Source organism: Equus asinus, chromosome 27 (assembly GCF_041296235.1).
Source record: "Equus asinus isolate D_3611 breed Donkey chromosome 27, EquAss-T2T_v2, whole genome shotgun sequence".
NCBI lineage: Eukaryota > Metazoa > Chordata > Mammalia > Perissodactyla > Equidae > Equus > Equus asinus.
The window spans coordinates 6,221,619-6,247,107 of record NC_091816.1 but is presented as its reverse complement, the minus strand read 5'-3'; the positions used below and the strand labels follow the sequence as shown (position 1 = coordinate 6,247,107).

Genomic DNA, 25,489 nt, shown 5'->3' with positions numbered 1-25,489 from the left:
CCTCTGGGGAAAGGCGGGCTCTATCAGGCAGGTGACCTCACTAGTGCTGACCAGGTAATTCCAGACTGACTGGTTAAAGGTCACATTCCTGGGAGAGGCTGACTCTGCAGTTAGGTGAGGTATGAAGTCTGGGTTTGCTGATGAGGGGCTTAGCACAAGCGACTCCATATAGGGCCTCCTGTTTCTTTTTTAACACTCTTCATGGGCTTACACTGAATTAAAACACATGGAGGGAAAAATCAGTGGAGGCTTGAGTGGTCAGGAAGGGCTTCAGAGATGAAAATAAATTCGAGGTGGACCTTGAAGGGTTGAAATTTGGATTGGCATGAAGAGAACAGGGAGAGAAATGGGATTCCCAGCAAAGGCACCATTGGAGTCAGAATAAGCCTGGCTTAGTTCAGCCTTGATGAGGAGTAGTATTTGCCTTGGGAAAGGAATGGAGATAAAACGGAACAGGTAGGGCTAGAGCATTGAATGCCATGAGAAACAGGGGCTTATGAGCCAAGTGGGGGAAAAGACTAAGTAATGCTTGATTTAAAACTTCCAGCAGGCTGAGATCAAAAGGAAAAAGAAGGAGCCTTTTTAGCCCCGCCTACCCAAGATCAACAAAAGATTCTGGCGCAAAATGATGAACGTGACCTTGCCTCAGAGTCTTTCCATAGAGAAGACCTAGGCGCCTGGGGTGGGTAAAGGACCCTCGGGCTCTCGGCGCCCGTGGACATCACAGAGGGAGGGCGCCATAACGCAGTTGCCATTTTCCTGCATGTGTTTGAAATCTGGACTGACAAGACGAGCTGGATAATTTTGCTCAGTTACGTATTGAATTCTCTTCTCTGTGGTACAGGATCCCCTTGAAGCGTGACAGCTGCAATGACTTCCAGATGTTCGCCTCCTCTCTTCTAGCAGACTAGGGTGGATGTGGTAAACTCCGCGATGGAAACCAAAAACCCAGCCAGATGTACCATGTCAATGTCAGCAACACACACATCTGGCTTCAATACCGGCAGCGATAACCAGAACAAATGGCTGTTATTCCCGCTGTATTCAACTTGTCAGCATTCCCCGTTAAAGGGCGGTGGGGGCGGGACGGACGGGGCCTCGGGAGCGACGTGGACAGGCCGGGCAGGCAGGGGGAAGGTGGGCCTTGCCGGCGTGGGCAGGGAGCCTCGGCGTCCTGGAGGGCGCGGCCGTGGCGGCATGGCTCTCCCCGCCCTCGAGGGGGCCCCCGGCGGGCAGGCTCCGGGAGGGCGGGCCGCGCCCCTGCCGCGCTGCCCGCGCGGGGTCGCCCTCTCGGCGGCCGCCACCCGGCCTCCGGGTCCCGCTCCCGGCGGCTCCTTGCTCGCGCAGTTGCTGGGCCGGGAGGCCGGGCGCAGCCCGGAGGGACAGAGGGAGAAGGTCGCGCGAGCGTGCCACGTCCGAAGGGAGCCGGCCGGGCCGGGAGCGGCGGCCGCGCAGGAAGCCCGAGCCTGGGGTCTCGGCCGGTGGGAGGGCGGGGCGGCGCCGGGGCCGCGAGCCCGAGCTCCAGGGACCGGGAGGAGGCGGGCGGCTCCGGGAGGACAGCCCGACCCGAGCAGCGCGGGAGGTGCAGGGGCGGCGCCCGCGGGCCCTCCCGCCCCCTGCTCCCCCCAGTGCGGGCTCCTGCGGGCCTCTCTCCCGCTCCCCTCCTGAATCTGTGAACTGGACTCCGCACAGTAAGGGCGCATGAGTAAATCTTAGCTGGTATTAGTTCTATGATCATATTTTCTAAATTAAAAAACCCAGCAAATGGATGTTCTGAAAACGGGACAGAGTTTGAAACCCGGACGTCTGGGAAGGATGGTACCCGTGTCCCTACGCAGTCAGGGGAGGAGCTGGCACTAGGATGCTTGCGAGCTGCTTCTCTCTACCCTGTGGTCTTATTTACTCACAACAGATTATGTATATTAGAAAAGGCCCTTAATTTAGCACCAAAAGAGTTGAGTTGGGATTCTGATTCAGATGCCAACCAGCCAGATGATGTGAGATATATCTTGGTTTCCTCCTCTATAAATTGGAATCATATATATATATATATATATATATATGTATATATTTTGCTTCATTGAGTTTCTCTGAGTCTTAATTGAGACAATATTTACGAACAAAAGTGAACTATGTTTGGGACTAGAATTTGAGTTCCAGTGTTAACTAGCTGTGTAATTTTATGCTACTCACTTCATTTCCCTGAGCCTCAATTTTATCTCCTGAAAAAGGGGCTCAGGGAAATGGAAAATGAAAAGTGGCTTTGAAAAGCATGATGTACTCTCCATATGCAGGATTTGATATGTATCGATTTTTTGCAACAGAAAAAACTGAGGCTTGGAGAAATTAAGTGACTTGCCCCAACACGTAGTAGATAGACAAGTAAAGTTTCATTACTTACTTTGGTTTGGCTTAAGTTGACACAGAATTGGGTTTTAATTGGTCACCTCAGGATGGCTGTGCAGTTTGTCTTTCCTTCTACCCTCAGTTTTAAGGCCAGAGCTGTTTAGTTCAGCTGAGAAAGAAGTCTCACGTTAGAGGCCCAGATCAAAAGCGCTCTGCATAAAGCCACTGGAGGACTAGCTCAGTAGCTCCCCTGGATTCAGCCCACAGAATTTCCATGATGCTTGTTGCTTCCTTTCTGGATCTTCAGCCCGGGACAGACGTTCAGGAGTGATGTCTCCACTCTGTCTTATTCAATCTCTTCCCTTCTCATTCTCTCTGAACCTCTTTCTTTCTGCTTGTCATTTCTCCAACAATACCATCCTCTTGTTTCCAATTCTTTTGGAAACTTCTCTCTCTCTTTTTCTCTAACTTTCCCAGCAGCCTCACTTGTGTAATTTACCCATTAGGCTCTTTTTGACCTTCTCTTCTGGGTCACTGTCTCTCCATTCTCTAAGTTAACTTAGCCAGGCACATTCTTTCTATCATCTCTGTTTTTTAAAACTTTACTTTGATCGAAGTGATATTTAAAATATTAAAAAATTCAATCATTACTATTGGGTCTGTAACAACACTCACAAGAAAAACAGCAATTCCTTGACCACTCCCAGTTACCCCCTGACCGGAAGCAATCACTTTAGACTCTTATCTGTTTCTTCTCGGTATTTGTGTCCTTATTTATAAATAACATGCTTATCCTGTATTTCTTGGTTTTTGATTTTAGGCATTGTCTTTTGACTTCCTACCAAGGAAAGTGAGACTGTGGAGCATAGTAACTGAGAGTACGGACTCTGGAGAGCAATCACGGAGGTATAAATCCCAAGTCCAATACTTACTAACTGTGTGACCTTATGCAAGTTGCTTGATTGCTGTGTGCCTCAGTTTCCTCATGTGTAAGATGGATGAAAATGGTATTTACCTTATAGAGTGATTATGAAGATTAAAAGTGGAGTACATTATGAGCTTAGAATAATTTCTGGCACACAGTATAAGAGACACAGCTATATAAATGTTGTTTATTATCATTAAACTGGCCTGCACACACTTTCCCACTGCTCATCCTCCTAATATAGTTACATCACCGTTTTTGGGTAAATCAATATTAAATGTTTACATTATGACTATGTAAATATTATTCCCAGCTAAGCCACATAGAATCCTATAATTATGTTTCCTTTCTTATTCAACCTTTTGTTTTTCCTGGAATTAATACTTTTCTATCTTTTTTAATATTCTGTTTAGTTTTCTATGTACCTATTACTAATTCACCCGCAAAATCTCCTGTCAATACATTCAAATACAGGTATTCTTTTGATTTCATTATTTTCCTTGGCAAACTCCCTGGAGCCTTTGCAGCACTCCTCTTCCCGCCTGGACTGGCTGCTCTGTGGCCCGAGTCACAGCTCCAGTCTGTGACTGGGACTTTCTGGGATGTCCCGTCAGCATCATCCTGGGATTTATCTTCGCTGCTTTCCTGTATCGGAGTCCATTTTGCCTGGATTATACACGTGATAGAAACTGCTGGTTATTCTCTCAAATCCATCATTTCCTTCTCTCATAGTGATAGAATTGTAGCTAATGTTTGGCTGCCCAGCTGAAGACTACATTTCCCAACTCTCCTTTGAAGCTAGGGGTTACCACATGCCTAGGTTTTGCCCAGTGAATGCAAGTGGAAGCAATGCATGCCACTTCCTGGCCTTTCCATAAAAACCTCTACACTTTCTCCCTCTGGTGAGCTGGAACATGAAAGTGCCTGCAATCAAACTTTGATCATACAGAAAAGGACAATGCCCTGAAACATTTGTTCTCAGACTTTAACATATGTCAGAATTACTTGGAAGGCTTGTTAAAACACAGATTTCTAGGCTCTACCCCCAGAGTTTCTGATTCATTAGATCTGGTGTTGGGACCTGAGAATTTGCATTTTTAACAAGTTCTCAAGCGACGCTGGTCTGGAGATCACACTTTGAAAACCACTGCTCTAAGGAGTGGCAGAGAAATGAGAAGGAAGGAATTTGGTTCCCTAATGACTAAATGGAGCAGAGCTGCCCTGCTGCCCTGGAATACTTACTTACCTTGGATTTTCACGTGAGAAACAGTAAGCTTGTGTCTTCATCAGCTATTAAGTTATTTTTGGGTCTGAGCTTTCCCATCACCATTTCTTCTTTTCCTTTTCTTACTCTCTTGCTTTAGCAAAGCACATCCACCAATAACTTCCTGAGAAAAGAAGATAAATTTCTTGAGACTTTGAATGTCTGAAACTGTATGTTTATATTAGTATACTTGGTTTATAGTTTGGCTGAGTATAGAATTCTGGGTTAAAACCATCTCCCTCAGAATTCCTCCGTTGTCTTTAATTGTTATTTTGATTCTCAGTCTTTTTAAGGGATTTGTTTATTTCTTTTTAGAAACTTTTATGGTCTTTTTGCTCCTGGTGATATGAAATTTCAGAATGGTGTGTCCTGGGTATGCCTTTTCTCATCCACTGTACTGTGTCTCGCTTTCCTTCACTTCAGACCCAGTATTAATTCTTGAATGATTTCCTCCCATTCGTCTTCTTGGTTCCCTCTTTCTAGAACCTCTGTCTCAAAATTTCATGTCCTTTACATTTTCTATAAGTTTTTCTTTTTGTTCTACTTTCTGGGAAATTTCCAGAACTTTACCTTTCAGAAGAAAAGTTTATATTTTTCTCATATATTTTACTACTCAGAGCACTTTCTTGCTTTCTAAATTTTTTTATAGCTTCCTTTTCTTGTTTCATGAATGCAGTATTTTCTCTTTTTTAGAGATTTTCTTCTGCTTCCTGCCCTGTTTTTTTCCTGTTAGTTAGTTTTGTTTTTGTTAGTTTTGTTTAGTTTGTTTTGTTTTGGTGTGTTTCATGGTAGGGGCTTTTCTCAAATGTCTCGTGATCCTTTTCTGCATGGAGAGGGAGAAAGGGTGCTTGTCAGGTGTTGAACATCACTATAGTTTATTTGGGAAACTGACATGTCCTTGGGGGAAACTCCCTAGTCTTTTCTCTTGGATTATAAATCTCATAGAAGAATTCTCCAATCTACTGTCTTGGGGGAGGAGGCAGAGGCTGTGAGCCTGGCTGCCAGCACACTGGGAACTGAGCTGGGGGAGGGGACTGGGAATCTTACCTTCCAGTAGGTCTGTCAGCTTTCACTTAAATACACTCCTTTCATTAAGATGGTTCATCTTACCCTTGGAGGTGCCTAAAGTTCCAGATCCAGAACCCATCTGGTTCAGCCTCTCTAGAGGGTAAATCTTCTGTCTTCTTCCAGGGTCAAGGAGGGGCCCTGGAGGGTCTAACTGCTTCTTTTAAAGCCAGTCATGGATTTTAAGTCATGGCATGGATTTTAGTTTCCTCTGATCCACTAAGTCAGTTCTCACTCAACTGGTCTGCTTTTCAGCTCTCAAAATTTTGATCACATCTTTTGACTGTTGTCATCTCCTCCTCCATTTTCTTTTTCATTGTGGGTTTATGCTTTTTTCTTTTTTAGTTCTTTATTGTCATTTTAGTGGGTTTCAGAAGGAAGCAGAAATAATAAGCACCTGCCCATTTTTTGCTTGAAGCTTCTCTTCTTCTAAGTAAAAATGAAAACATCAGAATATGTGAACACCCAAATTATATTAGTAGTTGTATTAGTGTGGTGGTATTGTATTTTTTTTTTCCTCTATTTTCTGTAATGTGTTTGTATTCTTTTTAGAATATTTTAATTGCATTTCTTTTCATTCAGTGGTTCTACTTCTGGGAATTCATTCTAAGGCAGCAAACAAAGCTGTGTGCAAGAAACCTCTACGAGGTGGTTCCTTACAGGCTGTTTATAATATCAAATATTGGAAACATCCTAATTGTCCAACAATAGCAGGTTGGTTAGATATTTTAGGGTACATTCATGTAATGGCATACTCGGCAGCCATTAATAATGATGTTGTGGGAGACTAAGGATGTGTAAAAATGTTCATAATACTTTGTAAGTTTTAAAAAGATCACCAAAACAGTATATAAAGTATAGTCTTTTTTTAAAAAAAGAGTGTGTGACTCTTTGATATCAGTCTTACGAGTGTCTTTCTGAATACCATGTCTAGTCAGGCAAAGGAAACAAAAGAAAAAATAAACAAATGGGACTAAATCAGACTAAAAAGATTCTGCAAGGCGAAGGAAACCATGAACAAAACGAAAAGACGACACAGCAACTGGGAGAAAATATTTGCAAATCATATATCTGACAAGGAGTTAATTTTCAAAATATATAAAGAACTCATACAATGCAACAACAAGAAAATGACCAATTTGATTGAAAAATGGGCAGAGGATATGAACAGACATTTTCCAAAGCAGATATACAGATGGCCAACAGGCACATAAAAAGATGTTCAAAATCACTAATTATTAGAGAAATACAAATCAAAACCACAATGAGATATCGCCTCACACCTGTCAGAATGGCTATAATTAACAAGACAGGAAACAACAGATGTTGGAGAGGATGTGGAGAGAACGGAACCCTCATACACTTCTGGTGGGAATGCAGACTGGTGCAGCCACTGTGGAAAACAGTATGAAGATTTCTCATAAAATTTAAAATAGAAATATCATATGATCCAGCTATCCCACTACTGAGTATTTATCCAAAGAACATGAAATCAGTGGTTCAAGAGACTTATGCACCCCTATGTTCATCACATGTGGAAGCAAACCAAGTGCCCATCAACTGAAGATTGGATAAGGAAGATGTGGTACATATATAGATATACAATGGAATACTACTCAGCCATTAAAAAAAGACAAAATTGTGCCATTTGCGACCACATGGATAGACGTTGAGGGCATTATGCTGAGCGAAATAAGTCAGACGGAGAAAGACAAATACCACATGATTTCACTCTTAAGTGGAAGATAAACAAGCACAGAGATAAGGAGAACAGATTAGTGTTCTAGACTAACTAGACTCTTAGTGGTGAACATGATGCAGTCTTTACAGAAACTGGTATATAATAATGTACATCTGAAATTTACGGAATGTTGTGGGCAAATATGACCCCAATAAAATAATTTTTAAAAAAAGGTGTGTGAATGTGTATATACATAAATAATATGACAATGAGATATGTATATATATAGTAATGCTTATAATAATAGCATTATTGAACACTTACTACTTGCCTGGTAATGTTTTGAGCCCCTTACGAGGATTTTCTTAGTTCATTCTCACAACAATTATATGAGATTAGTCCTATTATTATTTCTATTTTACAGATGAAGAAACTGAGGCCTTGAGAGTTAACGTAATTGACCAGGGGCACATAGAGCCGTGATTCACACCTAGGCCTGCTGATCCTAGAGTCCATCTGCTTGATCATAATCCTCATATTCCAAAGTATTAAGAGGTTGGTGGCATTTCAAGTAACATTTATTTCCGTTGTGTGTTTGGGGAATGAGGAAGAGATGAAGAAATAGGAATGGGTTTGAAAAGGTTGACCTTGGTTGCAATGTTTTCTCTGCAAGTAATCAGTGGAAAGCTGCCCCTCTCCCCATTCGTTAGGTTTTATAAGGAGGTCTGAGATTTAAACAGTTTGTCTCTAATATATGTTTAAGGACAGTACTTTTTTTGTTTGTCACGTATCATTAGATTATAAGTCATTTAAGGGCACAAGCCATCTACTTTAAGTCAGATTCCATTAGAAACCAAACCCTGAAATGCAAATCAAAACCCAAAGAAATATCACCTTACACCTTTTAGAATGGCTATCATCATCAAAGAGACAAAAAGATAAGTGTTGGTGAGGATGTGGAGAAAGAGGAAGCCTGAGTACTGTTGGTGGGAATGTAAACTGGTGCAGCCGCTATGGAAAACTGTATGGAGTTTCCTCAAAGAGTTAAAAACAGAACTTCCATATGATCCAGCAATCCCACTTCTAGGTATGTATCTGAAGGAGGTGAAATCACTGTCTTGAAGAGTTATCTGCATCCCCATGTTCATTGCAGCATTATTCACAATAGTCAGGACATGGAAACAACCTAAGGGTCCATCACCAGATGAATGGATAAAGAACATGTGAGATATGTATATATGAATATTATTCAATCATAAAAAAGAAGGAGATCCTGCCATCTGTGATAACATAAATGGACCTTAGGGCATTACGCTAAGTGAAATAAGTCAGGCAGAGAAAGGCACATTCTGTATGATCTTACTTATATGTAGAAACTAAAAAAGCCAAACTCATAAAACCAGAGAGTAGACTGGTGATTGCTAGGGGCTGAGGGGTGAAGGAATGAGGAGATGTTGGTCCGAAGGCACAAACTTCCAGTTATAAGATGAATAAGTTTCAGGGATTCAGGGGAGAGCATGATGACTATTGTTAACAATACCATACTGCATACTTAAAAGTTGCTATGAGAATAGAGCTTTAATGCTCTTACTGTAACAAAACAAAATGGTAATTATGTGACGTGAAGGATGCGTTACTAGCCTTATTGTGGTAAACATTTCACAATATGTATGTCTTTCAACTCATCCCATTGTACATGTTAAACTTGCGCAATGTTATACATCAATTACATCTCAATGAAGCTGGAAAAAGAAAAAAAGAAACCAAACCCTGTAACAAGAAATCTGAGCAACAAAAGGACAAACAAGCGCCACTTATTTTGAGCAATACTCTGTTGACTAAAGTTCCGGAATGTAGAGTTTGTTATAGTAGAGTTTGGCCTTCTTGTGCTCGTGTTTTTCCATCACACCAGTGCAGAGTGGTTTATGGGCTCTCGATAAGGCGGCCGGCCTGCTGACTAGTTGTCCTAAGCAATAATGCTGCTGTTCCTGCTTCCGCTCCCCAAGGTTTGCTTTGAGCCTGGGACTCAGGGAGCTGGGTCCATTGCCTCTGTTGTGCTGTAGTCAAGGACAGCCGCTCTCAGGAATGTTTGTGAGATGCTGGTACCTGTCATCCTCTCAGCGAATGCGGTGGGTCCCAGCTGAATCTGATTAAAGGTCTTTCCTGATTTATAGAACCTCCACCCCCCAGTCTCACCCTGTGCTGCTTGAACTAGATCATTAAGATGCAGCAGGTGTTCAATATTGTTTTGCTATAAAACCAAATGGGTTTAAAGTGCTCAGAGATATAGCATTCCTAGATCAGAGTATTTATGAAAGAGGAAAGATAGTCTGGTTTGGCCCAGTCCCAATGTATTCTCCTCTCCAGGCTCCACACATTAAAAACTGTGTTTTTTATTTCTTTCCATTTTTTTTTTTTTGTTTAATGTCCCTTCTGCAATGGTTGCCTCTGATTAATATCCCTGTGCTCTGAGACCCTGAAAGTGGTTTAGTTTTGCTAGGACACTTTAACAACAACATGATTTACGGAGCAATTCATCGGAGCCAGGGGGCAATGTAATATAACAAAACATTTTTCACAGGCTTTCTCCCGTAGTTACCACAAATGCAAAACCACTATAGGAAAAGCTGAGGTGCAGACAACACAGGAACCAAGGTAAATTCACCAGAAGAACAAAAGGCACAGGTTTCCAAAGGCCATTTGAATGATTAAACATTTAGTAGGGACCCATCAACCCCAAGGTAAACCCAAGCCAAGTGGAAAGCAGGGGCGGGTTCTCCTCGATGGGATTCCAGTCTGAGATTTGGTGTTGCCTCTTAGATATGTCAGCTGCAACGTGCAGTTGGTTGGCACCACTACCTGTATTTCACCAGCACTGGGCTGATTACAGCTTCCTTTGCAAGTCACCCACTGTTGTATGATTTAGTGCTAAGGAGCAGACTAGAATCAGATCCATGTGACTCACTGGTGTGTGCTGATGACATTTTGCAAGGCGAGTGGCCCTTCTCCTGCTCTACAGAGCGGACGTGCTTCACATTTCAGAGCCACGTAACAAATCATGGAGAGATTTAAAGGGAAGTTCTGCTTGTTAGTAACCATTTCCCCCTGAAGTATTAGTGCTTGCCTGGAAGACTGTGCCCAACCAGCCCAGGCTGTACAGAAATGAGGCTTCCAATAGCCTCGTGAGTTATTGGGCAGCTCAGTGCAAGAGAGGCTGGATCATCAGACCCAGCTAAATGCAGCATGCGGCCTCTGAGCCTCAGACTAAGAGCCGGTCTTCTTGCTCCAGCTGGGATAAGCAGCTGCCTGTGGAGTTTTGCTCTGGACCTGACTGATGACTCATCTGACCAAGTTTTTTCCTTGCTGACTCCTCAACTTCCCAGACTATGAAAAGGAGGATTCGAGGAGGATCTCTAAATCAGTCAATGAATAACTTGTGATTAAACAACTACTATGTGTGTAGCATTGGGCTTGCTGCTGTGGCCCCTTATAAATAAAAAGAAGACATACAGTCCCTTCTCATGAGGAGCGTATAGTCTAGTTGGGGAAGCCATGTAAGTACATGTAAAACAATGAGAAAGTGCTGAACTGTAGAGTGTTGCATCGAAATGCAGTTGAAGTTTAGAAGGCTGGAGTTGTACATTAAGGGTTCGTGAGTGGGAATGGGATGGAAACGCTGGAAGTCAAAATGCAGGCAACATGAAGTTCACAAAGTTTCCTACACAGTAGTAAGGGTAGGAAAAAACAAATGAAGAGAAAGTATCATGGGTCAAATTGTCTTTCCTTCTGGCTGTTTAACAGGTGCACTATAGGATAGAGTGCTCACCAGAACTTTCAGTGTGGTATCCATCCTCCAAGATGGCCCCAGTGAGCTCTGCCTCCCGGTTTCACACTTTTGTGTGATTCTCTCTCACATTGTACCAGCGTTGGTCTGTGTGACCAGTAGAATACGGCAGAAATATTGATATGCCTCTTCTGAGATTAGATTTTAAAAGATATTGTGGCTTCCACTTTGCTCTCTCTCTCCCTCTTAATGCACTGGGTAAAGCCAGCTTCCATGTCATGAACAGCCCTATGGAGAGGTCCACGTGGCAAGGAATTGAGACTTTCTACAAACAGCCATGTGAGTGAACTTGGAAGTGGATCCTCCAGCCCCATCAAGTTTTCAGATGACTATAGCCCTGGCTGACAGGTTGACTTCAACCACATGAGAGACATGGAGCCAGAACCAGCCAGCTAAGCTGCTCCTGGATCCTTGACCCACAGAAACTACGTGAAAATATACATATTTATTGTTTTAAGCCACATCGTTGAGTGCTATCTCCTTCTGGGCCAACCCCAACTCTGTACTCCACTCGTCAGCTCAGGCTGTGCTTTGTCCAGGCTCAGTAGAACCAGGGCATTGGATTGAAATGTTTTTCTTCCTGGGACCAAATTTGTACCAGTTCTTTCAAATTTAAGACTGTAAAAATTCCTCTTGGTAATTGAATTGGCCTCTGCCACTACTCTGGGTTTTCGGGAGTAGCCAGAGAGTCCCCTGGCTATGGGTACACCAGACAGTGTCACCGAGTACTGTACAAGCTTGGGTCTTCAGCCTGCTGATGAGACGTGACTTTCAGTCTTCCACGTGGTTTGTGAAAGCCACCAGCTGGAAAAAAGTCTGCAAAAGAATAGCATCCCCCACCTTCCCACAGTAGTAGACATGAGAGCATAGATGCTCATCCAGAGACCTTTCAGTGGCTTTTGCAGTTGAGAAAATGGTCTGAATCAAGAATCATGAGGCTGCCCACAGACTTTATGGTGTAATCCTGCCGTCGGCAAAGCACTTACTGAACCCACTGCTTTCTCTTGGTCAAAGCTGAGAGCCGATGATGTTCCCAAAGTGTCTGGATTGTTTCAGGGCTTGTTATACATTAGGAGGATAGCAAAGAACCAGGTTGAGAAACCCCAGTGCACCACTGGGGAGAGAGAAGAGCAATGGTTCAGTATTGTGGACACCTTGCCTTCAGGGAAGTCACAGTTGTCTTCTTATTCCAGCATTCTCTGCCTTGGTGAGTGGCAGGACCATCCACTCAGTTTTCTAAAGCCGTGGAAAGAGCTGTTTTGGAGCATGCACACATCTCCATCCCCTTATCCAGTCATTGTGTCTTACAGAGGACTTCTATCGTTCCTGCCCTTCTCCCACCCTCCATTCCCACTGCAATGGCCTTAATTTGGGCCTTTGTCATTTCTTGCCTGGATTGTTACAGTTGCCTTATATCTGGTGATCTGAGATATCTGTCCAAGACAAGTGTCTGATAATGTACTACCTTTGTTCAAAAACATTCAGTCTCTGTTGCCTACAGGAGACAATCCAAACTGGATAAAGGGATGGAGATGTGTGCATGCTTCTTCTGTGCCTTCACCTCTATCTTTTCCTCCATATTCAGGCACAGCAGTCATTCTTCTATCCTGTCCTTGAGTGATTTGTTTTCTCTCTATATAGCAGTATTTTCTTCTTGTTCCTAGTGAACTTTTTTTGTTTGCTGTGTTTTATTTTTTTCTTATATGTTTACCAAAATCCTTTTGAAAAGTAAGCCTATCCTCCTGGGTGTAGTCAGACCTCCCAACCCTTCTCTTCTCCCAACACCCTTAGTAAGCATGCTCTTCATGTTCTCACAATTTGATGGAAATATTCTGGGTCCCTCCCTACAGATCGCTTTTTAGATATTTCTCCACTGTATTAAGGCCCTCAGCAAGGAAGTTTTCCACATCCTTTCTCACTCATTAGGCAAGCAAAGCCATTTGCAAAGCCTCAGATGAATAGAACTTCTCTGATACTAGAAACCCCAACACAAAGAGCAGAGAAAGCTCTTTATTTGTGAGGACACAACCCCACCTAAGATAATTAAATTTTATGTCTTCAAAATAAGAGAAAGCATGAAGAAAATAAATTAAGCTAAGATATGTGAGATCCTGACACATAGTAAGTATTAAGGTATTCCACATTGAGTCCTTTCATATTTGTGTCAGACAATATTTCCTGTTTGGAAACAATAAAACCATCTGTAGCTAGTTGGAAAAGAGAGGAAAAGAGAAGGAATTAGAGAGATTTTGCCCAGGTACTGTGCTGCCATGAATGCTCCCTAACCTTTTTTTTTCCTGCTTCACTCCATTCTATCTTCAAAGTTCCAGGAGGAATAATTTTGGCATTCCTAGCATGGTCTGGCTGATGATAAGTGCCCAACCTGCAGAGTATTATTAAGAGTGGTGAATGGATGCTAGGTGGCCAGGACTCAACAAATGTGCCCTACAATGCCTCACAGGAGCCTTCCCAGCTGCCTCAAGCTGCCCCTCCTTCCCACAGGTCTCAACAACACACTCTTTCATACCCCTGGGGCTTTTGTTCCTTTCTTCTTCCTGTTTGGTATCTCCTTCCCCATCCCTCCCCTTAGAGGTCCTAGTTATCCTTCAAAACTCAAATGTCTTGTATACATTCCCAAAGAAGATATACAAATGACCAATAAGTACATGAAAAGATGCTCAACATCACTTATCATTAGAGAAGTGCAAATCAAAACCACGATGAGATACCACTGCACACCCAGTCGGATGGCTACTATCAAAAAAACTACAGAAAATAAGTGTTGGCAAGGATGTGGTGAAATTGGAACCCTATGCACTGTGGTTGGAATGTAAAATGGTGCAGCCACTATAGAAAACAGTATGGCAGTTCCTAAAAATATTAAACATGGATTTATCATACGATCAGCAATTCCACTTTGGATACAGATCCAAAAGAATTGAAAGAAGAGTCTTGAGGAGACATTGTGCACCCATGTTTCTGGCAGCATTATTCACAATAGTCAAAAGGTAGAAGCAATCCAAGTGTCCATTGATGTATGAATGGATAAACGAAATATGTTGTATGCACACAGTGGAATATTATTCAGCCTTAAAAAGGGAGGAAATTTTAACACATGCTACAACCTGAATGAACCTTGAAGACATTATGCTAAATGAAATAAGCCAGTCCCCAAAGGATAAGTACTGTATGATTTCACTTATATGAGGCAAATGCATAGAGACAGAAAGGGGAATAGTGGTTGTCAGAGGGTAGAAGGAGGGGAAATGAGGAGCTATATTGTCTAATGGGTAAAGAGTCTCAATTTTGCAAGATGAAAAGAGTTCTGTGAATGGATGGTGGTGACGGTTGCACAATGTGAATGTTCTTAATGCCACTGAACTATAGTACACTCAAAATGGTAAAGGTGGTAAATTTTACATTATGTGTATTTTACCACAATTTTTTAAATAATAAAAAAACTAAGATTATAAAAAAGGGCCACCAGAGTTTTATAAGCAACTGCCTCATGAAACTGGATCCACCCCTGTATATATGGTATATAATAATAAAGTATTGATGATTTCACATAAGGAAAAACAAAATTTAAATAAACCTTTAAGCCTTTAAAAAAAACCTCAAATGTCATCATGTCAGTGCACCCTTCCTAACTACCCCTAAGACACTAGCTCTCAAACTAGACAGTGGTCCTCAAAATTTAGTGTGAATAAGAACCTCATTAAAACACGTCTTCCTAGGCCCCCTTCCCTGAGATTATGATTTAGAAGTTCTGGGATGAGGCCTGGGAATCTGCATTTTAACAAGTCTGTATCTGACTCAGATGGTCTGTGCATAGCCAGGATGGTCTTTCCATGTTACACCTGTCGCTCTTCGGATGGACCTATTGGTGCCCTCAGCATGTCCCGCTGCTTCTGTTCCTGCCTCTGGCTCCCTACCTGGAAAGGGGTCCCACCACCCGGAATCCAGCACAGTGCCTGGCACATAACAGACACGTGATGTTTATGCTTGTTGAATGAATCACTGTCTCTCGAGCTGTGCTTGTGAAGACCAATAATCAAAAGAGACTCATCGAGTATAGAAAAGGTTACATTAGAAATGAGAGACACTGACCTTGTCTGTAGGAAAAGCCACAGACAGCGGAGCCCCCCTCCTCACCCAGACAGGCTTCCCCGGGGGCTGGAGACAATTTCAGACCCTGCAGGGGGCGAGGGTAGGCAGTGATTGTGGGAGTTCTAGAGAGAGAAGGAGATAAAGTTTATCAATAGAAATAACCAAAGTCCTGAAATGCCAACGAGAGAAAAAGGGAGGCAGAGGATGACCATTTAAGGCCAGGAGATCCCCAGAAAGGTCCCCGGCTTTTCTGAATGCTTCAAACTAGCTACACAAGAAAAAAATCCCTGCCAGAGAGGGAGGAAGACAAGCTCGGGCAGTGCCGCCAGGCTGGGGACCTGCCAGCACCGGGGGCCCTGCCTCGCCAACAAGCACAGGGGCTTTTTTGTGAGGAAACAAGAACGGCGAATACTCTAGGCTGGCAGGGCCCTCCCTGAGGAAGTCAAGAGGCTGGCCCTTTAGTCACCCTCACTTCCCATACGCTGGTGTGTTTGTTGGCATCGGGCTCCTGTTAATTAAAGGAAGTGTGTGCGCCTTCGGCACTGGTACCCTGGCCCCAGACAGCATTCTTTCCAGGGGTCTCCACCACAGTGCTGCCACCGGCAGAATCAATTAGGCTCCCTCCCAAGAGTCAGGCTGTGTTTCCAAGGCTGGAGGTAAGACAGCCCCCCTGCTGCTGCAGCTTGGGGCTCACATGTCAGCCCCACGTTTCTCGCCGGTACCCTGCCCTCGGAGCTCCAGGCACCTGCTTTGGGGGAAAATCAGCCCAAATTAATAGAAAAATAACTCTCGTGGGCAATCCGCCAGCCTGTAGACTGAGGCTACAGGAAATCTGCCTGTGTAATGGGCTAGAGTCTTCCACAGCCCATCCCCACCGCCCTGCTATACTGTTTTAACTTCATTTGAACCTGGCCTTATAAGCAATGTTTTATGAAGCCAGAGTAAAGGTGCCCCAAGCAGAAGTGAGTAGCCTTCCCATGAGTCAGTAAAAGTTACACCTGAGGGATAAGTCTTCATTAAAACGCCACCAGGGCGCTTCCAACTGTCCAGCCGGCTCTCCAAACCCTCCAGCTACGGGCCGAGGTGGAGAGCAGATCCACACTCACTGGTGGAGGGGACCCGGGGCTCGCAGGCTGCATCAGACTGGCTCTGGGTGTTGGAGTGGAACGCTGAGAAACACTCCGCCTCTGAATCCCGAGCCCCATCAGGGGGAAGGCTGGTCCAGCAGTAAGCTGCCCGGTGTGCCCAGGCTGGTCCTTGGGGAGGTCTTTAGGACTCTGCGCTGCATCAGCCTGTGCCGAATCCCGGAGCTCTGTGCTCCTCCCTCCTTCCTCTCCACGGTCCCTGCCCCGTGAGGTGCTTACAGAATCTGTTCATGGATACACACACACACGCATTTATGTCTTGATCACAGCCTTGTAATGAGACAGGGATGGTTATTGCCAATTTACAGATGAGGGAATTAAGGCATAGAAAGACAGTAGAGCCAGAATTCAAACTCCATTTTTTGGACTCCAAGCTAAACGGCATTGTCTCACTGGGCTTCCTGCTCTAATTAAGTCGTTTACATCAAGCTGTTCTGGACTTGGCGTGCTTTCATTTCCAGGCGTGTATGCAGCTTACAGGCGTGTTCCAAATCCCCGTCTTTCCCCCTACAATCTGAGCACCAATAACAGTTAGTAATGGAACAGCGGATGTCACTGGGGGTATCATTGAGGAAAGGTCACCCCTAAAATTATGCCACAATAAGCAGTTACCATGAGTAATTCCAACCCTAAAGGGGAAAAAAACAACATAGAAAACCAGCCCTGGGGTAGTTTTCAGCTCCCATGATGCTTTCTAAGTGGCAAGATTTGACTCTTCTGTTTGATTGGTCTTTGCATCTCCAGCTCAAATTCAGCTAAAAAAATTAAATGAATGAGAATGTGAAGGTATGAGAGAAGATGTGCTTTAAAGGGATGTCGCCAGTCATAGAGGAAAGGCCCAAGGGCCCAAAGTCACAGATTGGAAATTCTTTCCAGCGGTGTGATTCTACATCTTGGAACTAGTCTGTGGGTAGATACGTGACGAGGCCCTCCGCCCCGGGCTGGGTAAGATTCCTGGAAGTGAGGCACACCGCAGGACTGCTGAAGCAATGGGGTCAGCTGGGACCATGCACTCAAGCCAGCATGAGAACTTGAGAACAGTTGGAGGAAAATACTGTGCAGCCCAGCCTGGCTGAACACCTTCCTCTCCTGGAGCCTTGTGGGCCCGGGCTCTGGTTAGCAGAAGAGGATGAACCACCAACACGCGGCTGTGAGGTTTGCCACTGTCTAATAAGGTTGGGTGGAGTGCTTATTGAAACCTAAGGAAACATGGCTTGGAAACTGGAGTCCTGTTTGCCAGCCCTGCCTCAAATGCAGCCATTGTGCTGGAGAACCAAACTCAGGCCCTGTTCGTGCTAGCATCAAGGACTGCACTGTTTCTTTGACAGAACCAAGCCCTACACCCCCATGGCTTGGATGAGTTCCCTTTGACCGCCAAGGAAGAAGAGGAAGAAAAGTGCAGAGACTTTATCCAGCAGGTTCCTAGCATCTGACCCAAATCTTGGACCTTGGGTAGAGAGGTAGAGAGAGACTGGAAACAGAATCAGTGAAAAAAGGGCATTTTGTAACAAGTTGTTCCAAGTTCACAAAGACCTCCCAGCATCAAGTGTCTCTTAGAGGAGTTTTTTGTACATGATTCAGAGCCACATGGATTAAATTTCCCTTAAAATATACATCAATTTGAAAATTAAAGGGGAAAGTGCGTGAGACAAGACATGTTTGGATTTCTGTCAAACACAGAGCCTTTGGAAAGCAGTTCGGAAGCTAGGATGTAGCTTTTTAGGACTTCCCCTGTCCTCTACCTCTTCCATTTATGTCTGCGCCATGCTCAGGCCCATTCTCTGCTCTGGTCATCTCAACATGACATCCCTTCTTTCTTGTAGGGACTTTAGATGTCCAGTATCAATTGTCTTGTTTTCAGAAACTGATGGAGCTCATCTTTCAAAGTTTCAGAAGTCTCCATACCCTTCGTCCAGCTATTCTCAAAAGTCCCGTTCCCGTATCTCACTTTAGCCAACACTGTAGAATGTTAGAGCTAGGAGGCACGTCAGAGATCATCAAATCCAACCCGACACTCCAGACAAGAAAACTGAGGCCCAGAAAGCAGCTCAGTTCCTTCACAACCCCTGGGAGGGGGACCGAATATCCCCTCACCAAAATTCTAATTAGCTCTCCAAAGCTTGTTAGCTCCATTCACATCTCTCCTCCATAATTCTGGAAACCTTATCTCAGTCTCCTCTGTGACTCACGGTGATCGCCCACAACGTCAGTTCCTCTGGCCCCTCTCCTCTCCTGCAGATCCGTGTCCCTGACTCCTCTCATCTCTCACCCCAACCCCCATCAGATCCTCCTCTTTTCTCATTACTGCTTCTTGCATGCCATGTCTTCCTTCTGGAATCAATTTCCTTCTTAAAGTACCTCCTTTAGTAGTTCTTTGGGTAAGAGTTTGTGAGTGGTTAAAAAAAAAATCCCAGTTTTACTCTGAAAAATACCTTTATTTCACCTGCAGTGGTAAATGGCAGTTTATCTGATTTTGAATTTTAGCTTGACAGTTATTTTCCCTCAGCATCTTGAAGACATGTTCCTTTCCTTTCCGGCCTCTTTTGTTGCTATTAAGAAGGACCCTTGTTGTAAGTCTAATTATTGTCCCTTTGCAGGTAATCTCTCTTTCCTGTCTGGTTGCTTTAAGATTTTTCTCCCTGTCTTTGATGTTCTGCAGTTTAGTATAGTATATCTAGGTATGGATTTATTTTTATTTATCTTCCATGTCATTCTTTACACTGTGGTTTGAATCTGTTACCAATATGAAGTAATTCTCATTGATAACAATAATAGCCACATGCACTATGTTTCTTGTGTGCTGTGCTTTACATATGTTATTTGATTCTCGCAACAGAGTCCTATAACCATTTTACAATTAAGGAGATTGGTCACAGAGAGGTTAAACTATTTGCCCAAGGTAAGACAGTAATGGGCAAGGCCATTTTTTGGACCCACATATTAAATTTTGAATATTGCTTCTTTCTATTGCCTTCTTCTGGTACTCCTATCAGACACATGTTGGCTTTTTTCATCCATCATTGTCTTTTAACCTGTCTTTTTATGTGTTTAATCTCTTTGTCTCTCTGTGGAGCATTCTGGAATATTTCCTCATATCTCTCCCCCATTTCACTAATTCTCTCTTCTGTATGTCTAATAGGCTATTTAATGCATTCCTTGCACTTTTAGTTTTGGTAACCATATCTTTCATTTCCAGAAGTTCCCTCTGGCTCATTTTAGATCCTTCTATTCTCTTTAAAATAGTGTCTGGTACTATTCTTAGGAATATCCTTCTTTGATTTTTAAATCATTTAGAAATACTAACGTTATGGTCTCTAATAGTTTATCTACTATCTAAAGTTTTGAGGAGTTGAATCCTGCTGTTTATTTTGACTGCTGACTCTTGTACATGGTAGATTACTTCTCTCTGTTTTTATAATTTTTATTGTAAGCAGGGCTTTATTTTTCCTCTGGGAATTCTCTGTGGCCTGGAGTGTTGAAGTGTAATTTCAGAGTGGTTTTGTCTTTGCTTCTGCCAGGTATCCTAGGGTATCACTGGCTAAAGACCAATTTTATGTTAATTTCTTGGCTTGGGGTTTCTTTCTGATGCAGGTAATAGATATTTGGACTTGAAACTTGTGGAGGCATATCGCTGCGACTTTGAGGTTTCACACGGGACTGTTTTTCACCATCTAGAGTCAGGGCAGCAATGAGCCTCCTTGATGTCTTTCTGGGTGGTTGTTTGGCTTTTCTGAGAGCATCTGTCTTATGTAGGGGACTCAGTTCCAACTCTTCATTTCACCCAGGCTTGAGACCTCGTCTTCTGTCCTGAGTGGTTATTAACATCCAAGCCCACAGCCATTACTGGATCAGGTCATCTCCCCAGGACCACTGCAGCATAAGTTCCAGAGTCTGCTGTTCTAGCTGGGTTTCCTCTTCACTTCAGCACCCAGAGATTTCCTTTTCTAACTTTCAAGCTTATCCATGCATTATTTATTTATGTTTACTTTATTTTTTAAGATTGTGGTAAAATATACACAACATAAAATTTACCATCTTAGCCATGTTTAGTGTGTACTTCACATTCTTGTGTAACTGTCGTCACCATCTATCTATAGAACACTTTTTATCTTGCAAAACTTAACTCTATACTCATTAGACAATATAGCTCCTCATCATCCCTCACTACCCCCACCAACCCCTGGCAACCACCATTCTACTTTCTCTCTCTATGAATTTGCCTCCCAAAGGTGAAATCATGCAGTATTTGTCCTTTTGTGACGGACTTATTTCATTTAGCATAATGTCTTCAAGGTTCATCCATATTGTAGCATGTGTTAGGATTTCCTTCCTTTTTAAGGCTGAATAACATTCCATTGTGTGTGTACAGCACATTTTGTGTATCCAATCATCTGTTGATGGACACTCCACCTTACTATTGGTAGACTATTGTGAATAATGCTGCTAAGAACTTGGGTGTGCAAGTATCTCTTCAAGACCTTGCTTTTGATTCTTTTGGATGTGTTAGTGGAATTACTGATCATATGGTAATTCTATTTTTAGTTTTTTGAAGAACTGCCATACTGTATTCCACAGTAGCTGCGCCATTTTACATTCCCATCAACAGTGTCCAAGGGTTTCAATTTCTCCACATCCCCGCTAACACTTGTTATTTTCTATTTTGTTTTGGTTTTGGTTTTATAGCAGCTGTTCTAATAGATGTGAGAGGGTATCTCACTGTGGTTTTGGTTTGCATTTCCCTAGTGAGTAGTTGAGCATCTTTTCATGTGCTTATTGGCCATTTGTATATCTTCTTTGGAGAAATGTCTACTGAAGTTCTCTACCCATTTTTAAATTGGATTGTTTTGTTGTTGTTGTTCATGCATTTTAAAAGTGTTTTATTTTGCAAGACATTTCTGAGTGTTTATATGGGAGGGCTTCTGTGCTATCCTATCCCCATCTTGCTGGACCAGGAAGTCTCTAGGCTTCCCTTCTGATGTCTTTCACTGTGCTCTCTTCAATTTCCAGTTTCACAGCCAAGAAACTTCCTGTCATCCTCAGCTTTTTAGAATGTGCCCTCTCTGCTTCCTTGTCCTAACAGGCTTGGTTTTGCCTTGATGATACACTGTCCCTGAAACCCTCTCAAGTGAAGGACCCAACACTCTCTTCCCAGTCTTTCAAAGCACACAGGCATCTCAGATTCAGGGGAAGAGTTGAGCATTTATTAAACACATTTAGTGTCCCTCTCCACTCTAACTTCTGTCATCTTCTTCAGCATCCATACTGCGAACCCAGTAATCATCTGAGCCTCAGCTTCCCTGGGTGGTGTGAATAGAACCCTGACTTTGGTGATGGATATATGGGACTTCAAAGTCCCATTTCCATGATCACCATGGTTCCTAATCACTCTGCACTTTCATCTCACCAATAAGAAAAGATGGAATGAGAAACCTACCTTAAGAGGTGGTTGTAAGAATTAAATGATATAATGTACTTCAGATGCCTGGCCAGCTCCTAGCACATGCTAAGGGCTTATGAGGTTTATTTCAAATTCATTTCACTTCCACTCTTCTTTCAGTCATCACATGGCTACAAATTGGATTTTATTCTCACCCCAAAGAACCCTCCTCTTGTGATGTGAAACTCTGTGATTCTGTCTTCATAACCTGCTATGTAGTTTCCTGTGGCTGCTGTTAAGAAGTTACCATAAACTTGGTGGCTTAAAACAACAGAACTTTATTCTTTCATAGTTCCTAGATGCCATAGGTCCAATGTCAGCATCGGCTGAAACCAGGGTGTCAGGAAGGCTGCACCTCCTCCCTCCGGAGGCTCTAGGGGAGAATTCTTGCCTCTTTCTGCTTCTGGTGGCTGCCAGCATTCCTCAGCTTGTGGCCACATCACTGCAATCTCTGCCTCTGTGCTTACATTGCCTTCTCCTCTTCTGTGTGTCAAATCTCTTTCTATAAGGACACTTGTAATTGCATTTAAGTCCATCTGGATAACCCAGGATAATCTCCCCATCTCAATATACTTAATTTAAGCACATCTGCAAAGTTCTTTTTTAACCATATAGGGAACAGTCACCAGCTTTAGGGATTAGGTCGTGGCTGTGATTCAGGGTGCCACTGTTCAGCCTACCACACCTGCTCTCCCACACACTTTCCCACCTCCACTGAACCTGCTTTTCAATTGCATCATGTTATCTAGTCCTTATTCACTTCCTGTACTTATAATTTATCATTGGTCCCCTAAATTCACTCCCCTCTTCCTCACAATCCCTCCCCCGCAACTGTACCCCATGATTGGTCATTCCCCCACGCTCTCCCCAGTGCCCTCACTGCTTTGGCCTTCCACCATGTTAGTCCTTCTATTCCACCCAAAGAAACAGAAACCTTCGGGTGGGAGCTCTCTTCTCTTCTTTCCTTTTCCTCCAAAGTGAAGAACATATTTCCTCCCTCTACCTCCTTTTTTACTGCCCTCCCTCTCTTCGTTCTTATGTTTCTCCACTTTGGGGCAGGGGCTGTGTTTGAAGGAGTGGATTGAGTGGGAGAGGAATCGGGGGGTCCCAACTGCAGACTTGATTGGCAGTGGGCTCTGGGACATCTAGGAATGCGTTGGTTTGCCTTGGTTTAGCCAATACAGCTATCACCCCAGCCTGAGTCAGAGATAACCTGGCAGGATATGATGGTCAGGTTCTTGCCGCTGGCAGTGAGAGTAGGGTGCTGTCACCCACTAAAACTGGGGTGGCAGGTTACAAAAAGCAGATAGTGCTCTCGGGCAGTCTGTTTCCTATAGGTGCTTAGGTTTTTCTGGATATCTTCCAACCTGATTAAATATTTCAGAGGGTGGTTGTGGAGGAATCCTCCACTTCTGATCCACTTGGGGCAATTTAAATAGCCAAATCCTTAATAATACTCTTCAGGTCATATAGGGCTCCCATTGAAGTCCTTTGGCCTGATGAATAGAACCTCCTTACACCCTCTGAAGTGGAGATGAGAGAGTGCTCACATTTTATTCTTCCTAGACCTGGACCTGTATGAGCCTGTGGCTGGACTCTCTTGAAGCACCCACTATTAGTATAGTCCAGTTGAGAAGGGTGACACTTTGTCTGGAGCGAGATTCTGCAGCAAGAGGGCTTAAGGCACTTTTGATGTCTACCTCTGTCCTGGCCCACCCTAACCAAGCTTACATAACTATGACCATTTCCCTAGCAAAAAGAAGACTCTGATGAAGATTTAGGCCCAGGCATGTACTTATGGAGTCTATCCACTTGGTTTGGAAGTGAGAAATGGTTGCTTTTGAACCCTGGGGACACCGTCTGGAAGAAGGCTCAGCATCCTGTGATAATGAGGTGCAACCCTCATACAAACCCGAATTTCATTTTTTAGGTCTTTCCATTGACCCAGAAATCAAATCCCTTCACCTTCTGTCTCTAGCATTCCTATTCCTTTCATCTTGCGAGCTGGAACTGAAGCCAGCTCTAGCACTCTATGCAGAGGGAGGGGAAAACACCAGAAAGAGGGTAACTCAAAGGACCCTCCTCTCTCCCAGACTCTTGGGGTTTCCGCTGGGCAAACCTGAGCACTCTGTGGCCCTGCCACACCTGGACCCAGGGAGGGTACTTTAAGCCAATAGGTGGGCTCCCAGCTCCTCAGTCAGAACCAAGAATTAAAAAAGACCTGTCATGTTTGTCTCTCTTGAAGCCCACATCCTGCACTCTGCCTCCCATGCTATTTCTCATCGTCTAACTTCCTGACTCCTGGACTTATCTCCTTTCATGTTTTCACGTTCACTGCTTGGATCAGATGCTTAATACTATTCCTCTAGTACTAAGACTGCTCACTCACCTCCACTATTTTCTGCTGTGCCAGGTAAACATTTCCCCTGGTCCAGGTGACCCTCCCTTGGCCAGTACCCTTTCTGGGAGTCCTCTAGGGTTCATGAATGGGATCTAGACATTTCCAACCCCATATAACCAATGCTTCCTGGATAGGTTCTCCAGGATGTCTTCCACACTTTATTCTCTCCCCCATACCTGCTCCTTACTCGATGTTCTTTCTCTTCGTTAGTGATATCATTAGTCATTCAGTTATTAAAGCCAGAAATCAAAGAACCACCCTTGACTCCTCTTTTCATTTATCTTTACTTCCAGTTGACTTGTTTCTTGTTAATATTACCTCCCTAAGTCTATCAAATCAATCCCTCCCTCGCGATCTTCACTCTGCTGCCTTAGTTCAGACTCCTCATTTCCACCAGACTTCCTTACTGGCCTCTCTGACTTCAGTCTTGCCTCATCCCATCCTTAATGCGCCTTCCACAGTGGCATTGGATGGTATATAAGATGCAGACTTGACTCGATCTGCTTCCCAACGTAAAATACTTCAATGGCTCCCCAGTTGCTGTAGAATTCAGTTCGAAATCGCTAGCGTGGTCGAGAAGATCCTTCATGGTCTGCTAGCTGCTTTGTTCTCCTGCCTTACTTCTCACCATTCCCCCCGCAATTTCCCGTGGCTTGTTCCCAAACCTCCATACCCTTTTACCTTCCCACTGTTTGCATGTTTCCTTTGCCTTGAATTCTCTTTCTAACCTCTGCCACCTTTCATGTCAGGCAAACCTCCACTAGTCCTTTAAAAGATAGATCAAATGTCATCTCCTAATAAACATCAAACCAGTATCACTCATCTCTTGTTGGAAAGGGAGTTATGGTGATTTTTCACTTTCTATGTATCATATTTTGTTTAACTTTTTTAAATGCTGTATTACTGTTATAATAAAAAAAACAATAAAGATGATTTTTTTTCACCTTCTCTTTGGAAATTTCACTGCCGTTCTTCTCCAGATGGAATTAATTATACCTTCTGATAGTCTGTCAAAGCATGTGTTCATATATTACTTTCATAAATGATTATAGAAAACTGCGTTTTTCTGGTTTATATCTGCCTTCTCAGGCAAATTGTAAGCAATTTAAAGACAAGAATTGTTTCTTATCCAACTTGGTACCTCCAGCACCTAGTACCATCCCTGGTTCCTAGGAAGAGCCCCAAAAATGTTAGTAGAACAGAATTAAATCGCCCAAGTTCACTTAGCTAATTAATTAGTGGCAGAGTCTAGATTAAAATCCAGCTCTCCT

At 43.5% G+C, this 25,489-nt stretch overlaps 1 long non-coding RNA gene across 2 annotated transcripts; it reads left to right on the top strand.

Moving 5' to 3' along the window:
- The first annotated feature begins 1,004 nt into the window (after nt 1-1,004).
- LOC123283428 (uncharacterized) lies at nt 1,005-25,110 on the top strand. 2 transcript variants are annotated; one of them, XR_011498840.1, is made up of 4 exons: nt 1,005-1,137; nt 3,167-3,252; nt 7,706-7,836; nt 8,190-25,110. It is a non-coding gene; the product is annotated as an uncharacterized lncRNA (long non-coding RNA). The 2 variants fall into 2 exon arrangements; XR_011498839.1 differs by lacking the exon at nt 1,005-1,137 and adding an exon at nt 1,148-1,691.
- Nucleotides 25,111-25,489: the final 379 nt, after the last annotated feature.